The sequence below is a fragment of the Triticum urartu genome, chromosome 3A (genome assembly GCF_056163025.1).
Source record: "Triticum urartu cultivar PI428250 chromosome 3A, HENAU_Tu73, whole genome shotgun sequence".
Taxonomy (NCBI): domain Eukaryota; kingdom Viridiplantae; phylum Streptophyta; class Magnoliopsida; order Poales; family Poaceae; genus Triticum; species Triticum urartu.
Window position 1 is genome coordinate 346,654,569 of NC_141875.1, and position 9,091 is coordinate 346,663,659.

The following is a 9,091-nucleotide window of genomic DNA, read 5'->3' on the forward strand; positions in this document are numbered from 1 at the left end:
CACACATCTATTCAATTGCTTGTTTGCATCAGCCAGCCATACTATGATTGTTTGCTTTGATTACTTGTTGTTCTTGATTCACTACACCACAACCCTTGATTGGGGGCAATTAACTGTCGGGAGAAGTACCATCATAGAGGCAAATCATCTGCCGGGGATTATTCTACTACCGGCAGAAGTATCCAATGACAAATAAACTGCCGATAGAACTCAAACAATAAGGGCATTCAAACTACCGGCACAAATACCCATTTCCAAGGATACAATATCTGTCGGCACACCTAAATAATGGCATATTATCTGCTGGGGACTACTTGTGGGGCCAAACCAATATAATACGTATTGGCGCGGGATAACACGGGGGAGCGCGCGAGATGCGGAACTTTTCGCTCCAAATAAGCAAAATCCCCAAACTCCAACTCAGACCAAAATCCCCAAATTGACCACCCTAACCTAGCCTCCTCCCCGAGCACACGCCGCCGCCCCCACCCTACGCGGCTGCCAACCACCCTTCGCCACACTCCAGTGCCAGCTTCCTCCCCGACCACGCGCCGACCACCGTCCGCCACACCACTGCAACTCCTCCCGGACCATGCCGCCGAGCACCCTCCGCCGCCCCGACCACCAATTGCCGGACCTCCAGCAACGCCCAAGCAGCCAAGCCTCCTACACGGTCCTCCGCCAGGCTCCTCTAGGCTCGAGTTGCTCAAGTGTTTCAGCGGAAGGATCTGTTCGAGTGAGGATGTCCACAAGGATGACGTCTAACTTCCACCAGATCTGGCATGAAACGAGGTAATCCAGTTAGGTTTAGTTTTGATTTGGCTATCTTACCTCCCCGTACAGCAGTCTTGGCCTCTTTCCCATCCGCCCTCGCTGTAGCACATGGCTACCAACATTGTATTCTCGGCTTGCAGGATCCCCAAGCGACTCGTAGATGCGAAGGAAAATTGAGCAAGGTTCCGCCTCCCATGGTTGAGCAATCGTAAGGGTTATGTTGTCTCTCCATGTTGCTGGTTATATGAGCCCAACTAATATTTGCTTCCTGTGATCTAGGGAAGGATAAAATTGATGATTCCTACCTGCCATACTCATCTATTTCTGTTTTCAGTTGACATTCCTACTGTACGAATTACAGTCTTTGGTACATTCACTTATCCCTTCAAATTTGACAAGCATGGAAGAATCTGAATATCACTTATCCCTCTCCCGTTATTATTTAGCATATGCTAACTGACTGCTGTGTTTATGCTTATATCCTTCGGTTATAGTTTATAACAAACCAAATTAAGGATTTTGTGTTCATCTCTGAAACTTCATAATGATGGTTGGTATTTAATCTTTCAAGGAAATGCAGCAAGCTGTTGTACTAGGAAGATTATCCTGACATGGGAGTTTTTTTAGGAACAGGAGAGTCGCACACATATGAAGTATAGAAATTTATCCTTAATGTGCTAGGCTTAATGCAACTAGATAAATGTTCAACAAGGCATATTGATGTGTTAAATTGTTTTCAGTTTCAGATGTCAATACAAGAAAGGTAACCTTGTGTTAGATCTTCAATCCAAAGGAGAAATTGGTGCATCGGGACATTTAAACTGAACCTAAATTAAGGTAATAATATATGTAAAGTATGTTATTTTCTGTTGTTCTAAAGCCCCATTGTTTTGGTTCATTTTAGAAAAACAGGGCCACTCTCAGGTTCCATTTTGATTGAACTTAAACTGCATACATAGTTAACACCATTGAGACAGACTGAGTAGCTAACCACTTATAAGGTTTTCCAGAAAAGAATGATGAAATAAAAGGGGACACCATCGAGACAAACTGAGTAGCTATCTCGAAGTCTTGTGAATGGAAGGAAATTGGGATATTTGCTAATTCTGTACTAGTCAAAACGTATGTGTGTAGATATTCTGATCATTCTGGTTCATGTCCTACTTAATTAAGGTCTTCGTTTATAGGCCTTGCGCAAATGATATGATTATTTAACAACTTAGTTTCATGGTGTTGGATCTCACGTGAATAAACTATATGTCGAAGTGTTTGCTGTTCTTTGCTTAACTAGATATCAAAGTATAAACAACAAGCTCGTATACAATATGTCAAATTATAATCAAATAACAAGCTCGTGTTCTTTGCTTAATAATGATAAGAGCTTTACAATTAACAAGCTCCAGTACAAAGATGTCAAAGTTTTAATATAAATTGTACCAACTTATAATGGTGGATTCTAATTATAGTGGACTAGATAAGCGGCCTTCGGTGACATTTTGAGCTCTTGTCTGTTGTCTTCAACTGATAGTGTATAGCAGCCAACAATGTGAATTTATGATGGTTATTTAGTTTATTTTATTGTACATTCTGCAGAGCTTTCCTCATTAATTCATTTTTTCACAAAATTGGGAAGACTATTGTATTGCTGCGTAAACTGGAGCAAGGCCGTACCATTTCCATCTGACAAAATATCCTGAATGTCTTGTCTAGTTCTTACACTCTAACAAGGCCATACATAACGGTGTTGTAAGATGAAAGTCTGGACATGATTTAGCTTTTAAACTTACAGTATACTGCTCTTACAATGTTGTAAGATTTGAAGGTCGAAGATACTACACTTCGGTACAGATCTATATCATTATTTGAGAAGTAAACTTTTAATCTGCAGTAGAGTTGTATCTACTAAACATTGGAATTTCTTGATTAATTTTCTGTATCTATCACTGCAATGGTTACAGGTTGATCTTTACTTGCAATCTAATTTGCATGTTGGTGTGTGTTCTTCAGGAATCATGATACTACTTTATGATCTGATTGGTGAAAGAGGTATTTTGTACGGTTCTCTTGTGTCCGACTTGTCTTTTTCTCTCTATATAAAGTAGCATTGAAAATGTCCTTGTATTTCCTTTGACATCTCAGAAGCTCACACCTGAATATCATGATATATGCATGTAAGAAAGCTCTGTATGTTCTTTTGAGTTAAGCCTAACACCAAACATTTTAGTTTCTATAATTGTTAGTTAATGCTGGAAGAACGTTTGAATTTTATTTGCTGTACTAGTTTCCTTTGTCTGCTCATACAAAAATACTAGATCCTATGATGTCAAAAATTCATACAGGTTGTGGATGACACTTCCTTTTTCTTGAACGTTGTTCCCATTTTGTCTTATGTGTAGTGTTTTCAAACAGAATTCGATGAGTCTTCACTTTCAGAAAACTAAACTTAATATCAGAGACAATCTCACCATGCCATTATGGGTTTAATTATTTGTCCAGACCTGAAACTGTTGTCATGCTTTCTAGGAAGGGCAACTAGATGTGCTTAATTCATGTGCCCAGGCTTGAAACTGCGGACATTTTTTAGCTTCTTATTAAATCGAATATTCACTTGATGCCTTGATGGGAAATTTGTCGATAAATTTTCTTGATGATGTAGCCATTTTTCTTCTAAAAGTTGGGGTGGTGCACTTTTGTAGATTCTGAGTATCATAATAAATGTAATGGGTATAATGTTTTCTAATACTACATGACTTGACATTTGGTTTTTCCTGTCCAGGTTGAAAATGTTCCTGTAAGATTCGTCAAGATACCTTGCCTTAACCATATGCCGTGAGCTCACGCAGAACTTATAGGCTTTACTCTTTGTGGTTGTTTCATCTTGTACTGCTCAAATGTCTAGAAACTACAGATGCTAAATTATGAGGGAAGTCTTCATATGTTTTTTTCGAGAGTACGCCTAGGCGTACCATATTTTTATAGAAGGCAGAAATATTGTACAAGAAACTACAACTTGTTGTGAACAGCAAGTGTAGCTCGAACTCCACACTCCATCGCGACAAATACAAACACAACACAAAATGCCTGTCCTAGACCAATCATCTAGCCGCGTCACAACAAATGCCGGCCTTCTCGAAGCAATAGCTCTAACCGGAAACTCCTTGCCAACGCACTACCCACCCTTGGATGCCTAAGAGGAGACGGCGAGTGGATAGCAGGACTCGGTTGGACCCATGAAAGCCATTGTCTTGGATACGCCGGTGGCTGCGTGCATAGCGCCCATGAAGATCAGCTCGAACAGCGGCAAGCACCAGAGAACCACAAACAGTACCCAAGCCAAGTCTTCACCTGCGATGCTCTCAACAGAGGAACGATGCCACACCGCCGCCATCGTTGGTCCTGCAACGGACCAAAGGCTTTCGCCCGAAGACCACAACCCGATCAAGAAAGGGAGATGCCGACACACCACGGCGACGCCTCCAAGGAGGGAAACGACACCCACGGGCGCCGTCGCTGCCAGCTCCGACCGAAGACGAGCATGATTTTCATCCGAACCGTTGCCACCTCCACCCTCTGTCAACAGATTAGGCCCAACTATTGGGGTCACACCGCCGCTGCCGCAACACCTCGCCAACGTGATCAAACCGCCGCGGAACACCGACCCTCACACGGCCGAGAGCACGCGTACTACCAACCAGCACCTGCACGGTCGAAGGAACACTTCTCCAGCTTCAGACCTCCAGCGCCGCCCAGATCCACTGCACCCATAGGCATGGGCTGGCCACACCATCACCTGGCCGCCATCCATGCCACTGCTGCAGCTCAGGGCCCAGCAGGGAAGGAGCAGGCACGCCGAGCCGCCCGCCGCGACCGCGCGTGCCCACTAGAGCTGCCCTGCACGAGACCCCGCTCCGGCCTCCAGCAAGATCCAGACCACGCCGCCCCCAACACCCCAAAAGGGGGCTCCTTCCTCGAGCCACGCCCGCCGAAAGCAGGAGGCGTGCCGCACGTCCCAGCCACCGCCGCGAATCCCGGCCGCCGCTCCCGGCCGCCGCACCTGGCCGAGATCCACCTCCACCAGGACCCCGCACCGCAACCTCCGGCTCCCAACACGTCACCCGAAGAAGACAGCCGCCCGCACCGCCTTGCGACCGCGCTCCGCCTCTCCACCGCGCTCCCCGCCGTGTGTCACCTCACCGGAATCCAACCGCCACCGCGCCGCCCGCGAGACGCCCTTCTCCGCGCGAAGAAGGCCCGTCAGGGCTTGCGGAACTCGCCCGCCGCCTTTCACGGCCGGGCGCCGCCACCACCGCCGGCGCCGGCGGTGGCGGCGGCTAGGGGGGCACAGAGAAGGGGGTGCGCTCGGGGGCTAGGGTTCGCCTCCGGAGCCGCCCGCGCGAGCGGCCCGGGAGGGATAGGGGGTGACTTCTCGGAAAACTTTTTTTCCCGTGTCCCCATACGGCCCGTTCTGGGTACGTGTACTGGTCCGTGTACGGATCGTGGAATCCTCTGTGCTTTTGCCCTGTTTTCCATGGCACGCGTGCAGCTCCATCCACGACGGGCGTCGGGTCTTCATGTGTAATCAATGAATTGCTTACATTGTAAAATCTTTGATGATCAGACTTTATAATATATATGCGATGTGCATCTACATAATCTTTTTGCTTTATTTGAATGGATGTGTCATCTTTTGAATCGGGGTGTGTATGTAAATGTGAAATAAATGTAACACCAGAGTGTAATAGCCTTATTAATTGGGATACTTGGCACCACTGGCCCATCATCTGCCAGGAAACCTATTGATTGCTGGCAAAAAATATCTGCCGGGAGAACAGGAACTACCGGGAGAAGTTTGAACATGATGGCATAAAAACTGCCGGCACATCCCTATCTGCCGGGAATTACAATTCCCGGCAGCCGTTCTCATGGCAGTTCTATCTGCCGGGAGAAAAACATTCCCGGCAGTATCACTGCCCTTGTAAGTGCCTTATCCCGGTAGTTTTCCTGCCCTTACAATCGTGTTGTGGTGTAGTGATCTAACAATCTAACAGAGCTTGTCAATGATTTGAACACTAAGGGCTGCTGTAGTGGGGCCTTTTCTAACTCATAGGTGACGTAAAGGTTTGGCTGTACACTAAAGTAGGATCTCCAAGAGTACCTGGAGATCCAGTTCAAAGGTATGCCTAGTTTTACAGTGCCGACATAGTAAATTCTCATTTCATTGTGTGCAAGTGCAAGAGATGCGGCATGTTTCATTATGTGGTGTTGTTTTGTTATAATGTCATCCTTTTGTGTTCACAGACAGGAAAGTATGCATATTTATCTTCCAAGGAGACGAGTAACTAGTTTGTGTCACCTTGGAGAGGGGATGCAATGAAGATAAAATTGAGGATTTCCAAGTACAAGATGTTAGGAAGGAGCCTTGCAAAAGAAGTAGGAGCTGCGCTGAGCCTCTTCAACCTGTTAAGGTAAGTCACTGTATCCAACTCAACAGTTTAATTCCTTGTTTGTTTCAGGAATAGTTAATTTGCTCTTTTCAATTGCTTTATTTGTCCTCAGTTAATGAGATGCCCAAAGAATGATGCCTGATGTTGGGTACTTGTATAACTATTAGTTGACATAATTAAAGGCCTTACCATTTAATTACTCTGCCGAAGTGTTCCTGAAGCTTTGAAGTCTATTAACGAACTATTATTGCATGAGGCTCACAATCTAGTTTATACTAGGCTAATGATTGCATAGTTTCGCTTGCTGTAGTATGCTTGTATGAAACCCTCTACTGTTCATTATGCTCCCTAAGACTTTAATTAAGCTACAAAATGGCCAACTGCTTGCTTACTTCTACGCAACGTGTTGTCTAAATTTGTAACTTGTCTGTGTTTTGGATTGGGCCCCGACATCATGTTCCTCTAGTGAGCTAAGACAGATTTCTGTATGTAGGCTGCACATACTACCTTTTTTATAGTTTTTAAAATATCATCTCCTTATGCTTCATGACGTGTAACATTATTGTTAGTCCTGTTTTGCCATGTACAAAATAGTATGTCTTGCTCACTTCACTGTTGTAACTATATTTTTGCCCTAGTCATGTGTACTTACAGAAACATTTCAGGATGAAGTGACATCAACACAAAGATATGCGAGCAGTGCGGAATGGCCATTATCGAATGATTATAGATTGGAATTGGAATGTGCTGATGTTCTCGAGCATCAACTAGAGGTGGAAAGACAACGTGTACATGATTCTCAACGTACAATCAACAAGTTGAGACTGGACATGCAGGTATTAGATGCAGGAGTCAAAAAATGAAACAAGACACTGAGGTAACAATGAAGGAATTGGAGATTTTGCAGACTGAAATTTGTGCTATCTAAATCCGGCCGATCCTATTTTCTGAAGAGATTATAGTTCAAATGGTAAGTTATGTTGATGCGTGTCCATGATATAGGAGCTGTATTTGCCCAGTGTATGTAATTTGCTGTTTGTGTATGCTTTATTATCACTGGTGCCGAACCATAATGCCTAGTGGGTATAATCGGCTGTAATTTCTTTATTGTATAGTGTAGGATTATTCTACGTTTATATGCCTTAGTCTCTTTATTGTATAGTGTATGTTTTTTAGAGGTGATAGTATAGAGTAGAATAATTCTTTGAATATGCTATATCGTTCAAACGGGGGCCAACTCGCCCAAACGTTGTAGTGACCATGGCCCTCCATAGGCCGTACGATCCATGGGCCATCTACGAGACGGACGTCCATGGCCGTCAGATCTGTGGGCCTTCTGTAGGCTGTCGAATCCATGGGCCTTCTATCGGCTGTCGGATCCATGGGCCTTCTATGGGCCGTCAGATCCATGGGCCTTCTATGGGCCGTCGGATCGATAGGCCTTCTATGGGTCGTCGGATCAATGGGCCTTCTACGGGCCGTCTCATCTATGGTCCTTGTACGGGCCGTATAAGGGGCCGTAAACGGGCTAGAGTGGAAATCGTACGTTTTATGGCCGTACCATAACGGGCCGTTAATAGGCCGTATTTGATGATGCTATGAAAATGGCCCAACAGATTAAAGGGCCACAAATGGGCCGACTGTACCCACGGGCTGAATTTGGCCCATAAGCAGAAAAGGCCAGTAACGGGCCATAAGTAACCGAATGCTGGAAATGAGCCCAAGAATAAATGGGCCCTGAGAAGGCCGAAAGGTAACACGAGCTAGAAATGACCCAATGGAATAATGGGCCGCTAATGGGTGTAAAGCGATACACTATTCATTACGGGCCGGTTTCACCACGGGCCATTAATGGGCCAAGAGTTACAAAGGGACTCATATGGGCCGAAATACGTCATGGGCCATACATGGGTCGGAAGTTACAACGGGCTGGAATCATATTGGACGGCCCAGATGACGCTACTTGGCCTAATTCCGGTTCCGGTAGGCCGTAACTGGGCGTGAGTTAGCAGGCTGTAAATGTGCTATATGCGAACATGTCATTAAAAGGCTTTCCGTGGGCCGGCCCGCCACCTTTTGACCATGTCAAACGGGCCGGCCTTTTCACAAGAATGGGCCTCTGTTGAGCCGTGACACGTGTCGACGTATCATAGGCGCCTTGGGTCCAATGAGTGGATGACATCTGTCCCAACGGTGAGCCGTCACGTGTTTCCTCCAGCCAATGATGATTTTACATGTGGAAAATCCCCATTAGTCGGGGTTGTTAATGGGTTACCGGATCCAAAACCGGACCCGATAGCTTAACGGCGTTCCGTTATGGTGGATGCCACGTGTCGGTCACCCTTGACGAAAGCACTTCTGTGACGCGCGATTTATCATCATGGAAGTGGACACTTCCGTGATGATAATTTTGGTAATGTCATGGAACACTTCTACGATAGCACAGTTATGACTATCTTGATTATGTCATAAATCATCATCGATGTACATGCATGAAAAAATGCGACCTACTGTGACAAACACGTATCATCACCGAAGTGTATTTTTTGTAGTGGATATTGCTCCAAAACACTCAGCCACTTTCTCCATCCAAATATGTCCAAACCCGAAACTCAAACTTGGCCCCACCGATTCTTTCTACCCAGAGCCACCGGGTTCATATGACATAGCCACTACCGGAAACCCTAACGATTTGGTCACACCGATACGGATGTCGGTCTCACTGAGATGCCCTTGCTAGCACTCAGTGATCTATTGCATTCGCTTCGGTCTCACCGGGTTGTCTTCATAGATTCTCTATTGCTTATTTCTTCACTTCGGTCCCACCAATTTGACGCAATCGGCACCACCGAGATGATGTTTGCCCTAATCCC

At 45.5% G+C, this 9,091-nt stretch overlaps 1 long non-coding RNA gene across 9 annotated transcripts; it reads left to right on the top strand.

Moving 5' to 3' along the window:
• The first annotated feature begins 365 nt into the window (after positions 1-365).
• On the top strand, positions 366-7,333 carry LOC125543774 (uncharacterized). 9 transcript variants are annotated; one of them, XR_015618908.1, is made up of 6 exons: positions 366-792; positions 915-1,427; positions 1,515-1,611; positions 2,368-2,820; positions 3,551-6,239; positions 6,884-7,333. It is a non-coding gene; the product is annotated as an uncharacterized LOC125543774 (long non-coding RNA). The 9 variants fall into 9 exon arrangements; XR_007298749.2 differs by having other exon boundaries at positions 915-1,611; positions 2,733-2,820; XR_007298747.2 differs by having other exon boundaries at positions 915-1,611; positions 2,782-2,820.
• Positions 7,334-9,091: the final 1,758 nt, after the last annotated feature.